Source organism: Phodopus roborovskii, unplaced genomic scaffold (genome assembly GCF_943737965.1).
Source record: "Phodopus roborovskii unplaced genomic scaffold, PHOROB, whole genome shotgun sequence".
Lineage (NCBI taxonomy): Eukaryota > Metazoa > Chordata > Mammalia > Rodentia > Cricetidae > Phodopus > Phodopus roborovskii.
In genome coordinates, this window is record NW_026126525.1 from 2,421,347 (window position 1) to 2,436,901 (window position 15,555).

A 15,555-nucleotide genomic window follows, 5' to 3' on the forward strand; every position below is an offset into this window, starting at 1 on the left:
GCCGTTCAAAAAAATACAAAGAAAATATTTCCATTAGGAGTAGAAATTGTTTTATGCATTGTCCATTATTTTAAGAAACATGATTTCTTAATGAAATCTCTCCAGGAAGATTAACACTATATTTTGGCCAGAGTCCCTGGGCAAACATAAAACACACATGTCAATAGACTGCTCGGATGGTAAACTGAAATTAAGGTCTCTGCAATCTGAGGCTCTGACAGGACAGACCCTGGAAAAGCTCAGACTCCTCCCGGTGTTCCACCAGGAAGGCCAGTGAAGGGCTCAGGCCAAGTACTGAAACTTGGATGACACAGGGGAAGAGAACACAGGAGGTTAGGGGACACACCAACCTAAGTGACACAAAGTGTTCACCTAAACTGGGATCTCAACTCTGGTACCAGCAAGCATGGGCAGCTCTCTACTTCAAGTGTCACAAAAGTAAACACACAGGCCCTCTCAGAGCTGTCCAGTGGCCTGTTTCCTCACATTACCATTTTACAGATCAACCCTCCTTCCCCTCTCCAGTCATCTCCACCCTTCTCTACTTTAACTTTCTCCAAATCCATTCTCCCATCTGAATGCTACAATTTCATCTACTTACTCAGTTACCATCCATCCACCCGCAGGAAAAGGGGCATCAGGAAAGAAGCCTTTTCCTCTTTACTCAGCCTGGACTTGAACTTGCAGGATGCACAAGTGAATTAAAGTAGACAGATGTGAGGAGCTCCCAGGTGTGATAATTAACGTTTGCACTCCCTGAATTAAATTTCCTACTGGGGTTACTCACTATAGTTAGATTATCAAGACAGGGTTTCTCTGTGTAGCTTTGTAGACCAGGATGGCCTCAGACTCACAAAGATTTACCTGACTCTGACTCCCAAGTGCTGGGACAAAAGACAAGGGCTACCACTGTACAGCTTTGAATATTTCTATGTGCCAAGTGGAGGGGAGAGGACAGTACATGGAAGGGAGCAGAAGATGAGTGCTACCCTGAAGTAGACTCACTCAGAATCAAATTGCTCCCACCTGAGTTTAACACAATACAATTAATAACTCATCAGATTACCTCAATCGCAGTGATCCATGAAAAACCCTGGAAAGTTTTGAATGAACGACAGATAATCCACCAGAGCTGATGCCAGAAAGGGGGGACACATGTGATCTCATCTGAGGCTGAGCTCTTCCCAGCATTCTGTTTCCCCAAGAGTGGATCCAGTTCTGTTCTCATTTCTCTGTGTAAGGAGGACTGGGCATACTTATTGGCTAAGGTTTCTGTGACTTGGTGCTGTCTCTCAGAAAATTCTTTATATTTGTCGGCTTTGGGATAAAAGTGGATAAAGACAAAAACAGACAATAACTTAACTGACTTTTTGACACATTTTCATGAATAGCTCATAAATTATGTATCAGTTTTTCTCTGAGACATTCTCATATACCCTAGACTGGCCTCAAAGTTGCTATGAAGCCGAGGGTGACCTTACACTTCCCCAGGTCCTCCTGTTTCTGTCTCAAGCACTGCAATTACAGGCATGCACCTTCACACCTGGTTATGTGGTGCTAGGAACCAAACTCAAGGCTTTGTGTGTGCTAGGCAAGCATTCCACCAGCCCAGACACTTCTTCAGCCCACTGCATTTGAGCATAATGGAATTACTCCTGTGTGATTCCCTTACAGATTGGAAAAGTGTCCCTAACTGACATGATTACTGTCATTACCCCATGGATACAGCTAACTGAATGGCCTTTTCCCATCTGTACCCCAATTCTTATCAATGTCCTCCCTCCTTGATGGATCTATATTTCTTAACATAAAAGGCTGGTCCCTGCTTTCTGCTTCAAATGAATGTACATGCAAATGTATATACAAATGTATAAGCTTCCAAATATCTTGTTTTTAAAATGTTATAAACACTATACCTATAGGGAAATCAGCCTGTAACCCTTACACCTCAGAGGTGAACTAGAAAGAGAACACATTCAAAGCCAGTCTGGCTGCATGGAACAAACCCCATCTAAAACAATAACAAGAATAACATGACAAACAATAGGTATATTTACATTTAAACAGAAATGTACCTTGTGATAATACCATATAAATGTCATTTTGTAAATTAGTTAAGAAACAACTAGCACTGACAGTAATGACTATTAGCTAATTTAGGACAGTTAATTAACATAAAAAGGTCTATTCTAATGAACCACATGTTGTGTTTTAATGAAATCAATTAGGCAAAAAAATTGGTGACTCTAGAAGTCTCACATACCTTCATCTTCCTCTGTGTCTAATATACTTGAGTAATCTCCATTAATAACATCCAGAAAGAAATCTGCAGGGTTGTTGTGGGAATCGTAGTTGTAACCTACAAAGAAGGTAAGCCATGAACACAAACCTGAGGACCCTTTTTCAGAGAGTGGGAAAGAGGAGGGAGACAGAATCTAAGAACTTCTTCCTCATTTTGTCCCTCCCCAGACTAATTTACCCTTTCCTGTTATATATACACTCATACTATTTCAACATTCATTTTTTCAGCCTATTGTATACATGTATGTGAATATGTTGGTGATACACACACACACTATATATATATATATATATGTATGTATATGTATATGCACATATATAATACATAGACAAAGATAATATAAACATAGACTAGACTCAGACATGAATTAGACTAGATATAGAAATAGACTAGATATTGATATGGTCATAGATATAGACTAGACATGGACTAGACCAGACTAAACATAGACTAGAATCAACCTAGACTAGGCATGGACTAGGCATAGCTTAGTCATGGACATAGACAGAGCCTACACAGAGATATAGATAAAGACTATACATAGATATAGAAATAGACATAGATATGGTCATAGACATAGGACACACATAGATATGAATTCTTCCAGTGAACCAATTATGTGAACCCAGACTCAATTTTTATTGGATTCTATAGACTCACAAATGTTCACATATTTTTAATTGAAAATATTAATTAAAAACAATGAGTTATAGACAGCAAATATTTAACCCTATATTTAGAGTCAAAAGATTAATCCATAACCATATCCATATTTTTCTAAAATAAAATTGATGGCACGAACCATTAAAACATATTTCATCACCCAATCTGACTCTGAACAAACCAGGCAGAGGAAAAACTTGAGTCACAAAAGCCAGACTTTAGCCTCTAAAGCCTCCGGCATTGCCTAAACCGGAAATACAAAGTTTCTACTAAATAAAGTAATGTCTCCACAGCTCCACAGTCAGCTCACACATGGGGAAAACTGAAAACCACCACCTACTACATGAGTAAGAACATGAGGACACAGGGCCTTTCTAAAGCTATTCCAATCAGGGATAACTGCTCCTGAGGCCAGCATGTTAATTAGGAGGGTCACCTGACTGGGAAGCAGAACAAGTGGCTCAGTAAAAATACTGTGACACAGGTGTGAATCAGAACAGGAGAAAGAAGAGAGACCTGAACAACAAGCCCGTGCCTCACAACTAACAGAATCCTGGCACCACATCAACCAAAGGTCTTTACAATGGAGAAACCCTCACACAGCATGTCTGCACGAGGGTCAAGCCTCGTTCCTGACATCCCCTGTTCTCCTCCCAGATCCCATGAATGAAGGAGCTCTCACAGCAAAAGCCAGCCATACCTGCAGATGTGAAGTATTCCAAAGCCTCCTGTGCAGGGCCGTGAAACATGAGTTTTCCTGAGGCCACTAAGGTGAGGCTATCAAAACATCTGAAGATGGAGTATGGGGGATGGTTAATGGAGAAGATGATGGTCCTTCCCCTCATAGACATCCTAAGTTTAAAGAGGGAGAAACCATAAGTCACTGCACAGAGGACTTTGAAATTCTCAACAAAATGTTTCATTCCTGAAGTTATTATACTCTTTCTTCCCATTTCAGCTTGAATTTTCCTTAAAACCACCTCATTACACTTCTATTTTGTACCTGATAGGAAACCAAGCTAAAGATTTTATTTAAAAGATTAGTACTAAATCAGACGGTAGTTTCCACTGTTCTGACAATGTATTCACATTCCTAACCTTGCTATCCCTGCTAAACTCTTTAGCAATTACGTCATTATAATCTTTACAATATCAGCATAAGGCAATTCTAATATAATTTTCCCTTTCTGTATAAAAGTTAAAACGTCAAGCAAAAGACTTACTAAGAAACAGACCTGGGATTTGGTCATTTGTTTAATTCCATAACTGGAAAAAACATGCTGAACTACCATTTCAGAAAGTTAGGAGAACCAATAACCCAAAGCAATGTTTAAAACTGCTTTGAAAATATGGGTATGGTGGCATATCTGTCCTGGACTGACCAGCTCAACTAACACCCAGGCACAACTCCAGGGCTTTGAGTTGTCCCAACCCATCATCTACCCCATCTGTGACCTTCTGGAACACATGGAGGACTGATCCTGCAGAGACAAAGGCCCAGGATCTCTGTGACTCAGGGGAGCAGCAGGATATCCCAGAGTTGCAGTGAGGGTCCAGCATTGATGGTGTACCCAAAGCCAGACCATTCACACAATGAATATTTGCAAATAAAGCTGTTTGGACAGGAGGGTCTACTCCATGCCCTGCTGTAGCTCCCAATGCCACTTATACAAATGAAGAGGTGATGGAGGACAGGAGAGACAGTGGAGTTAAGTGATTTTTTTTCCTTTTGCTCTGTTCATTCTTGTTGCTGTCTTGCTTTTATGCAGTTTTGTTTTATTTTAATTAATATTTTATTTTTATTTCTTTTAAATTTTCCTTTGGGGATGCTGTAAGGGTGAACTATGGATATGGCGTTGGAGACAGACTGGGAATTAAGTGGGATTGAGGTGCATGATGTGAAATTCTCTAAGAATCGATAATTATGCTTTTCTTTTTTAAAGCTGGTCATGGTGGCATATCTGTTATACCCAGTACTTGGAAGGATCAGATGTTCAAGACCCACTTAGGTCACATGAGACCCTGTCTCATTAAGACAAACAGAAGAAAAAAAAAGAAAGGTAATGAGGAAGGGAAGGAGGGAAAGAAAAAGAGAGGGTACAAGTCTGGATGTGGTAGCGCTCCTTGAATCCAGCAGGAAAACTGATTGTTAGAGAGGAGATAAGGGCAGAATAATGGCATAACAGCTGCTTATTTTCCCTATCAGGATATTAATAAATCACAAATGGAATAGCTATAATTTCATATCATATAACCCAGCAACCACAGCATGATTAGATGACCAAGAGTAAAGCCAGAAAAAAAGAGATGGATCAGTGGGGTAAAGGAACTAGATGCCAAGTCTAAAGACCCGAGTTCAGTCCCCAGAATGCATTGTGGGAAGGAAAAAGCCAACGTTTTGACTTGTCCCCTGTCCTGTACATGCATGCTACACATGTACACACACACACACACACACACACACACACACACACACACACACACCAAAAAAATAAACAAACAAATAAATAGTAAAATGAAAAAATTAAATTGATTCTACCATATTGATGAACTTCCTCCAGGAGTGTTTCAGATCAAGGAGAACACAACATATCAGGGGCCAAGGATGAGTCTGCTCCCAGAACACTGGGAAAAACCACATGTAGGATGACTCCTTGCAATGCACTAAGACTAGCCATGGCTTGAGAAACAGAGGTATAGAGAAGCGTAGAGAAGCATTCTATACTGGAAATGAACATGAACTTGATCTTGGAGCATCCTCAAGCAGACAGGAAAGGGGACAGACAGGGAAAGCAGTGACACCTGAGGAGTCTACACACTAGAAGGTGACAAGGCCTTCCTCACTGGGAAGGCACAATGAAGGAGAGATCTGGACCATGGAGGTGCAGGCAGGAGTGTTTAGGGTGATGGACCATGATGTCAGAAACAAAGAACAGGGGGAGGGAAGGAAAGACAGAGTCCAGTTCGTTTGACCACCAGGAACAGGTTAGGTCTTATATGTTCCTTTAGGAAAGACAGGGAGTCCAGTTCGTTTGACCACCAGGAACAGGTTAGATCTCATATATTCCTTCTGTCAGTTTGAAACTATTAAATTCTAAAACTTAACCCTTACACTTTTTCTATAAATATTTCAGCCACAGACTTCTTTGTAGAAAAAGGAAATGCCATTTCTTTTACTTCATTCTCCCCCAGATTCAGGACTCAGACCCTAGCGATCATTCCCTCAGCCATCACACACAAGACTAATCCCAGAAATAATCTTATTTATTCCATATTCAAAGCTACCCAAAACCCACCATTTTCTAGCAAAAGAACCCTACACTTCCAACTCCTGCTGACATTTTGTTTGTTCCATGGTGCAACTAAACAATTTTCTCCATGATGCATTGCTCTGATCTAAACTCAGAAGGCATCGCACACCCCTACCATAGAAAAACCTTACTCCTTAAGGTGGTCCAGGTGGCCTAGGAAATCCACACCCAACCCACACAACATTTCTCACTCCAATTGTAAATGTGAATTGTGTCGTTCCAAAGATTCATTTGTGGAAGACCTCACATCTAAGAACTTAGAATGTGGCTGTAATGGAAACAGAGTCTTTAACAAAGCAATTAAGTTAGAATGAGATTACTAGTGTGTCCATTTTAAAGAGAACAGGGCATAGGCACATGAAGAGGGAGGAGACACATTTACAACTCAGTAAGTGACCCAGGCTTCAGCAGACACAGCCTGTGGATACATTAATGTCTGGCTTCCTGGAACCAGACTATAAGTAATTTAAGTTCTATTCAGTTACCCAGTCTGTGGTGTCTTAGGCAGTGTGCTAGGAACTTTCCATCCCCTCAGACCGCTGTGTTCCAGTCCACCCTGTGTCTCTAATGTTTCAAACACATCAAACATGGTTATCCTGAGAACAAGTGAGTTTTCACTACATCCCACACTCTGTTCAGCTTTCACCCACTCACCCTGAGCTCACTTGTCACATGCTTGAGGGTTATGGGGACACACTAATTAATGCAGTGCTCCACCTTCACCACAGCCATCTCTCCCTGGGCTTTTGTCTCACTCTTCTTGATGTGTGTTCCTTGTTAATTGAAGTTGCCCTCTAACAAACAAGGAAGGAACCCTGCTGCTTACTTCAGAATCTCCTGCACCAAAATGCACACAAGTGACCAGGTACTGAGTGAATAAAACTAATGATCCTTTGATGATTACCTTCTCAGGACGGAGATGACATCAGTAGTAGTTGTCATGTCTAAGTCAGTGGTGGGGTCATCCAGGAACAAAATGGGATGCTCGGTGACCAGCTCCATTGCTATACTGGTCCTCTTCTTGAGCTCCTTAGATCTAGGCTGAAACACCAATGCCCATCACTGTCAACAAGGGCAACCACAGTGGTCATCTTTGGTGACCTAGCAGTTTACAGCAATGAAAGGTTTTGTTATATCATTTTCCTGAGGAGTAGAGTGTGGGCCCCTGGGAGAAGAAGGAGGGCATTCCTCTTTTCCAAGTGAGTGGAAAGAGGCTCAGGTCAGAGTTAACATGAAGCCCATGCTAACAACAGTTACTGTTTGTTCTTTATCAAGTCACATATTTGAGGGCAATGAGTTATCAAACTCTCAGACTGGCACAGTTGAATCTCTGTCTAAGGAATAAGGAAGATGGGACAGGGGAAGAAGAAGTATCTCTAGTGAATTAGTGATCATTTGACACCCTTCCAACACACATACACACCACAGGCACTTTCCATAATACACAAATACACATACTATACAACGTACACAGCACACAGACACACAGGCACATAGACACACAGGCACACACACATACAAAGGCACACACACACAGAGACACAGACACACACACACACTGATTTTTATCAAGCATTCTACATTGACTTAAGTAGGAGAAAATCAGCCAGTCGCCATGACTTGGCCATGGCCACCCATGCACCCAGGCCCCCAAGCACATGTGTTATATATAATAACTTCCCCTTGGAGCCAACCTGGAATCTGCCACTGCTCTGAGAGACTGCTGATGTAGAGTCCATGTCTGATGGAGGCATTGGAGAAACGACAACACATCTCTAGAGGCCTATTAGGGCCAATGGGACCAGGAGTAGGTTCATAGGCAGGCCCAATTTCCCCAATAAATGAGTCTGCTTCTGTCACTTCACTGATTCTCAGAGTCTGTGTTGTTGACTCTGTTCCTTCTTGCCCCCCTCCCATAAGGGGTGTCCTTACAGGGCCACCAATGCTGCCAAAGCCTTATTAGAAACATTTTAACTTCAATGTTGCATTTTGACATTATTTACACTGTACAGTACCATAGAATTCATGAGTCATCCTTGTAGGCAAATCCAATGCTGGTATAGGTCAAATTGGCACAGTGTGCCAGCCAATATCATTGTGTGAGGTTTAGGGGACACAGAATAGTGAACAATTCTGTCCAAATATGATAAGCTAACATTGGTCAAGCCCTACTGACAACATAGAGCAAAGGATGTTAGGGGAATGTGGGTGAGTGTGGTCAGGGTATACTGAGGATATAAGTGATTTTTTTCACTTGGATAATTAAGAATAGGGTTTATAGATGAGCAGATCTCCTTATTTTTATGAATGAAATGTAATTAAGCCTCAAGAATAAGATATTACTGATGGGAGATGTCATTCTGTAAATATGTCTCTCATATTTGTTAATGAATAAAGCACTGTTGGACAATAGGAAAGCAAGATAGGTGGGACTAGGAGACAAGGAGGATTCCGGAAGAAGTAGGGAGGAGGTTTAAGATGGAAGACAGAGAGCAGAACACCAGCCCCTTTCTCGGGTAATACTTAGATTACTTAGATACTAGAGAAATACCTGGAAATACTTAGATTAATAGAAATGGGTTAATATTTAAGACAGCTAGCTAATAAGAAATTAGTAACTGGCAGACAGATTTATATCTAATATAGCGTCACTGTGTGTTATTTGGGGCTGTCTCGGTGGTGGGACCAGATCGGCAGTGAAAAACCTACCCATAACATACTTCCTAATGTTGTTTTTAAATGTGCAGTGAGAAACAGCTTTACTGAGTTGCTATTGTGAACATACGGAAGCCAGGTGGCTGGTATGAGCAAATGTACTATTGTGCTGACCATGTAACAGTCAAACTTGTACAGTAAACACATATTCCTTCTACGTTTCTTAAATGAAAAGCTTATGAAAGGCTAAAGAGAAGTTTTAGCAGGAAAACACTTCCCACACAAGCCTGAAGCATGGGTTCAGACCCTGGAACTCACAGATAATAGCTACATGCTGTGGTAGAAATCTGTAATTCCATCAAGATGTAATTACAGTGAGATGGGAGGGATCAGGGGCATCAGGCATGTGTAGGGAACAGAACAGGACAGACCCTGCCTTAAAAACGGTGGGAGGAGAGAACGGACCCTTAACAAAGGTGTTGATGACTTCTATGTGTGGACCCAGGTCTTCAGGTGAGGGGACACACACACACACACACACACACACACACACACACACACACACACACACACTATCTACAGGGAAGGTAGAAACCTGATGCAAGGAATCTCCCATGTATTCCCCACTGCCTCTAAGAAGGGGACAGCATAGGAGTTAAACCACGAGACTCCTAGTCTGGGCAGATCATTTTCACTCATACCCCACTTGACTGCTCAGCAGACATCTATATGTAATTCTCAATGGGTTGGTGTCGTGTGACAGGCAGGACTGTTAGGGGGACACAAGAAGAGGGACGCAATCTTGATGCTATAATCTCTTAGCATACAACAAATACAGTGCCTATCACGTTCTATAAACAAAAGAACATTTGGGGAATGTGAATGGTTATAGCCTTTACAGGGCTGAGGATATCAAGACATTTTTGGGTAGTTGAGTGAAATTATGAAGATAAACAAATGTCTTTGTTTTTCATGGATTAAAAAAATAAGTATTCAGGGATGAAATACTATAAAATATTCTTTTTAAATATGTCATTAAGAAACTACTTAGGTATTAAAATGGTCAGCTGTGACGTTCACTACTTATCTATGACATTTCCTGTAAAAGTCTCAACAGGAGGCAACACTTGGTCCATGCATTGTTACACTTGCCCATGATGTACCTATAAACCCTTAGACAGGGTCTGGGAATTTGTATTGACAGAAGATAAGGAAGCAGGGAACGGGGCAACAACATTTCCTGGTTTTCAGGCCAGTTGCTAAGATAAAAGAGAAACAAGGATGTAGCATGACACATAAATAACCCAGAGACTGATATTGGGGCTCAAGCTTCAACCTGAAGCTAAGAAAAGCAAAGCAGTCAGCCACAAGTTCTTACTCTACCTCAGACTGAAAGGAATCCTGACTCCACCAAACCCCAGACTACAGCTTCTGCTCACCCAGGTTTGAGAATCCTGAGACTTCAATGCCTTCCTATTCTTATTGTGGCTGGAGTACTAATGTCAGTTCTTAGACCCTGTTCCTATCTTAAATACTTCTCATAATTCCTGGGATTAAATACATGTGACCCCAAGGGCAGGGGGCATCATTGTGTTTCTCTTTTGGACTGGATATATTTCTTGTACCTCAGTTCAGCCTTGAACTAACAGAGATCTGTCTAATTTATAATCCTAAATCCTGAGATTTAAAATATGTGCCTGGCTTCTATGACTTGCAAATGATTTGCTTTCTGAATAATCAGGCAAGCGTTAATAAATCATAAGTAATATATCACCGCACAAGGAGGAAAAGATTTTATTCTGCACAATTTAAAAGTACAGTTGCCCACTGCAGGGAAGCCAAGGCAGGAAGTTGATGGAGCTGGTTTCATCCAGTCCAGAGCACAGGGAGGATGAATGCATGCCCACCTGTCAGTGCTCAACTCACCTTCTCCAGCCTCATGCCACCCAGGACACAAACCCAGCAACGGTGCCGCCTAGGATGGGCTGGGTCTTTCTGCATCACGTTCTACATCTATAACTTTAATCAAGACAATCGCATACAAAGAGGCCCACAAGGCAACCTAAATACAATGTCTCATAGAGACTCTAGGTGATTCCATGTGACTCTAGACTGTGTTGATCTGACAGTTAACCCTAGTCACCACTGACAGAAGAAGATAAAAAAAGAGAGAGAAAAGCTACATCAAATATCAACATCATACAAATAAAAGTAAATGTTAAAGAGGCCAAGTATAATCCTGAAGGGAAACGAATGCAGAGTGAAATAGAGTCCTCCATCTCACATCCTATGTCAGTCCAGAAATACAATTGAAATTAATACAATGGGATTAACCATTGCTAAGATGGATTCCCAGCTTAATTTCCACTTCATCCGTAATCAGTCAAGCACTCTATAATATAGAGAGCAACCACTTAGATCACACACATTATAGCATATTGATGACAGTGGGTCATAACACACACACAGGGAATTTTTTTTTTTTTTTGGCTCTGAGTCTTTCAAGACTTTTTTCACATTACCTTGTCATTTGACTCCTCATCCAGATGCATAAGTTCAAGGACCTCATTAATTCGCTTTTTTTTCTCATCTCTTGTTATAGACATTGGAAGTCGAAGAGCTGCTGAGAACTCGACATTCTCTCTCACAGTCACTGTGCCCATCACCATGTCATTCTTCATGTAAAATGGAATTTTAATTAATATAGTTATAACCACGACAATCATTCTAACAAATGTAACCTAATCCTCATATAAACAATCCTCTATGTAAGGCCCTAATGGAAAATAGTCTTTCAGTGTTACTAACTACATCTACACTGCCTGATGCAATCATTTCACCCCTTTCCCATTTGCCTTCCAAGTAGAGCTCAGGGATTTTGGTGACTGCTACCTGCAATCATTTGCAGAAAAGATCTTCTAAGCAGTAGAGAAAGACAGAGGAAGGGTAGATTGGACATAGTCCTTTGCATTATTAAATCACAGCTGCAATTACTAATATTGTACCACTGATATAATACGCAATCCCTCCCCCATCTTTCTATTTAATAATGTCATACTTGAGCTAATGAGTCATTAGGTGAAGCTGGTGTAGAAAAAGTTGGGACTATAAATAAATGTGTCATATAATGAACTGGAAAAACACAAATCTACATGCTGAGCATCTAACCATACAGAAGCAAAGGAAATCTAAAATTACAATCCTACCAACACTTACTTGTGGGACATAACCAGAAGTGCATTTGAAATTAGTAGGTCGAGGTTTTCCATTTAGCAAAATATCTCCCGATAATCCATGTGGGTCTTTCCTTGCAGCCAAGACATCTAATAACCTACAGAGATTATATATGTTGTGTAGTTTACTTTCTCCCTTTAGTAACAGCTATAATCTTTTAAATATCCAGAATAAAAGTTCTGCATAAAGTAAGACATAAAATTAAGTGGCAAACAAGTCAAAAGTTTAACTGAAATCACACCCATGTGCGCGTGCACACACACACACACACACACACACACACACACACACACGCACTTTTTTTAGTGTGTGCTCTTATACTGCTCAGAATTATGAATGTAAGACATGGTCCACATGGACACCCAGTCCCTCCCTGCTATCTGACCTTGGGGACCCAAACAGGTAATGTCCTTCTGTATTTTGAGAGTTGGGCCTGGTGATGCTTTCTTGTCCCCAGAAACTTTTCCTACATTTTCTAATTTTAATACTATCTCACCCACATTTGATAATTACATGACCCCACAGCAAATGCCAATCACTCTATCATTTCCCATGAGGAAAGTGACCTAGGAAGGCTTCTGTTTATGGTAGAAAAAGAGAATGCATCCTCCTGCACATTATCCCCGGCACACAGGACAGACTCACACAGTTACACTCACACAATAGTTAGATAACTCCTACAGAAGTAGTTTTTACAGCACGGAAACTGGATGCAAAGGCGTGCACATGCTTTCCACTATACTCACATAGATCTGCTTCCGTCCTGAGGTCCCATGATGGCATTGAGGCCTGGTTTCATGATCCTACTGTAGATACAAAATCAAACTGGGTGAATATTCGTCTTGAAAGATGCTATATTATCTTACCTTATAGTGTCTACACTGGATATGCTGTTGAAATGGGATGAAATTGTACACAGAAAATAATCAAAGACTCATATAAAATGAAATATTAATACAGATCTATTATTTATAAAAGATATCAATTGCCAGTTGGGACTTATCAGAAAATGCCTCAGATATCACAAACCCTTGTTATTCATTATTTAAAGGACTTGTCTTCTTTGAAGCTTAGTGCATCTAAGTTCAGTGTCCTTGAAACAAGTAGCAGGGTGTCATGAAAGCTTCCTTACACACACACACACACACACACACACACACACACACACACGGCCCGTATGTGTCAAGTATGTAACAGCTTTTGCTAATGTTTGATATCAGTATCTTCATATAGCCCTGCTTGCTGCTTAGTAAACCTCATCACATGAAACCAACAAGTCATGAGATATCAGTAGATGTGTCCTTACTATTAAATAGAATAAAATCAAAATCTTATGTAGAAATACAATCACCAGAAGGAAGCGTTCCAGAGTACAGGAGAGCATTAACAGGTTTAACACAAAAAACAAAACTACCTGAATCAAAACAGAAAAGGTAAACACACACACACACACACAAAAGAATGATAATTTCCTTCCCTGATAAAGATGTTAGAATATGCTCAGTTTAGAGTTGGGACTCATCCTTCACGGAGAGGACTTTCTTCATTGATAAGTACAGCACAAATACAAGTTATGTCAGAAAACTGATTCAGAGTAGTTAGTATCCAGATTGAAAAAAGGCATTATATTATAGAAAACTTAGCTACATTACCATTTGTTTTATATCCTGACAATGTGTCAGTCATTTTTGCTGCTCATTCCCCTGTTGAAATGAAAATGATGGAGATTGTAGATGGAGGAATAGGAATGACCAGTGCCCAAGAACAGAGGCGATGGCTGGGGTCAGGAGGAAGAGTCTATTCCCACTGTGGGGGAAATGTTGGTGTGTGTGCTCTGTCCTTAGATTTAGTAGGAAGCATGGTTTGTCTGTGTCATGGAACAATGTCTGGAATGTTGGTTTTAGCTCTTTGTAGCTCTTGATGACTTTTGAGCAAATGCATGAGCACCCGGACTTTGTGCTGTTGGGACGTCCTCATTGCTTCTGTCTCATCACTTGTAACTGACCCCGGCAGCCTGTTATGAACTCTCAGGTCTCCTTTGGAATGGGATGTGTATACAGATGTGTACACAATTCTCTTAGATTTTCAACTTTGTATCATTTAAATTTGCAATATTACCTCATATCACTTGATTTAAAAATTATGCCTTTTACATTACTTCTTCGTCCTTAATTTTACTGAGTTACAAGCATTTCTTAGAATTGTTTTTCTGTCCCTTTTGTTTTGGGAATATTTCTAAGGTTTTGTCAAGCCTGTTTGTATTTTCAAAGAACAAACTTTCTGTGCCAATAATCCATCATGTCCTTTTAGTCTCCATCTCATTATGTGATCATGAATTTATCTGTATGTAAGAGTAGATGAAGATGGGGGAATGTTAAATGGCTGAAGCACTTGCTGTCCCAGGGTGAGGACCTAAATTAAACATCCAGAATTCACATGAAGTTGTGTGCAGTCATCTGTAACTCCATGCTCTATGAAGAGATGGGAGACAGATACAGGAGAATCCCAGGACTCTTGCAGGCTGCTAGCCTGGCATACACCTCAGTGTGGACAATGAGACACTCTGTCTGCTATAAGGTAGAAGGTACACACCAATGTCAATGTTGTCCTCTTACGGCCTTGTGCCATGGTGTGTCATTGCATTCACACATCTGCACATGTGAACATACACACATATTCAATTATATACATACATACACACATAAACACAAATGTGCACACATAGATTATTTATAATGGACAAAATCTATGCTTGTTGGAAAAAGTTTTTCAATATACTGGTGTCTTTAGTTCATGCACTTACCTGATTTTTGATAGTTTTTCTATCACACACGTTTTTTTACGAAATGGAAAGCCACTCTGCACTGTTTCTTGATAGCTGATGTTATGAAAACTTAACACAGCCTCTCCAGTCAATGTCTTTGGGTCACTGGTGTCCATTCCAGGATGGTAACTGGGCCATCTTTGTATCATTGGGATTTCAACAGGGTCATTATTGAAAGACATCTCAAGAGGTTTTTCTTTCCTGTAGAAGGAACAGCAATAGTGAGCTGATGGACACACAAACAACATTATGGTACAGCACAGTACACTTTCAGATCGTATTAAACTGTGCAGCCACAGGCAGATTCCTTTCAGATGGACACTACATATCACTATGACTGCCTAAGGACCCAATGAGAAGCAGACATAATGGAGTACATACACTCCCCTTAGATATCAAATTTCTAAAAAAAAAAAAAACAAATGAGCCCAAATGAGTAGAGTTTATACTCTATGTTGGTATTCATAATTAACAAAGGATGAAGGGAATAGATGGGGGCTCAGATTTCTCTTACTTTAAAAGCATATTATGATATTATATAATTTCAGAAGTACAACATATGACTA

The 15,555-nt window shown here is 40.4% G+C and overlaps 1 pseudogene; it reads right to left on the reverse strand.

Annotated features, from left to right (window-relative positions):
- LOC127232176 (ATP-binding cassette sub-family G member 3-like) overlaps positions 1-15,171 on the reverse strand; it is a 45,876-nt pseudogene extending 30,705 nt beyond the window's left edge.
- Positions 15,172-15,555: the final 384 nt, after the last annotated feature.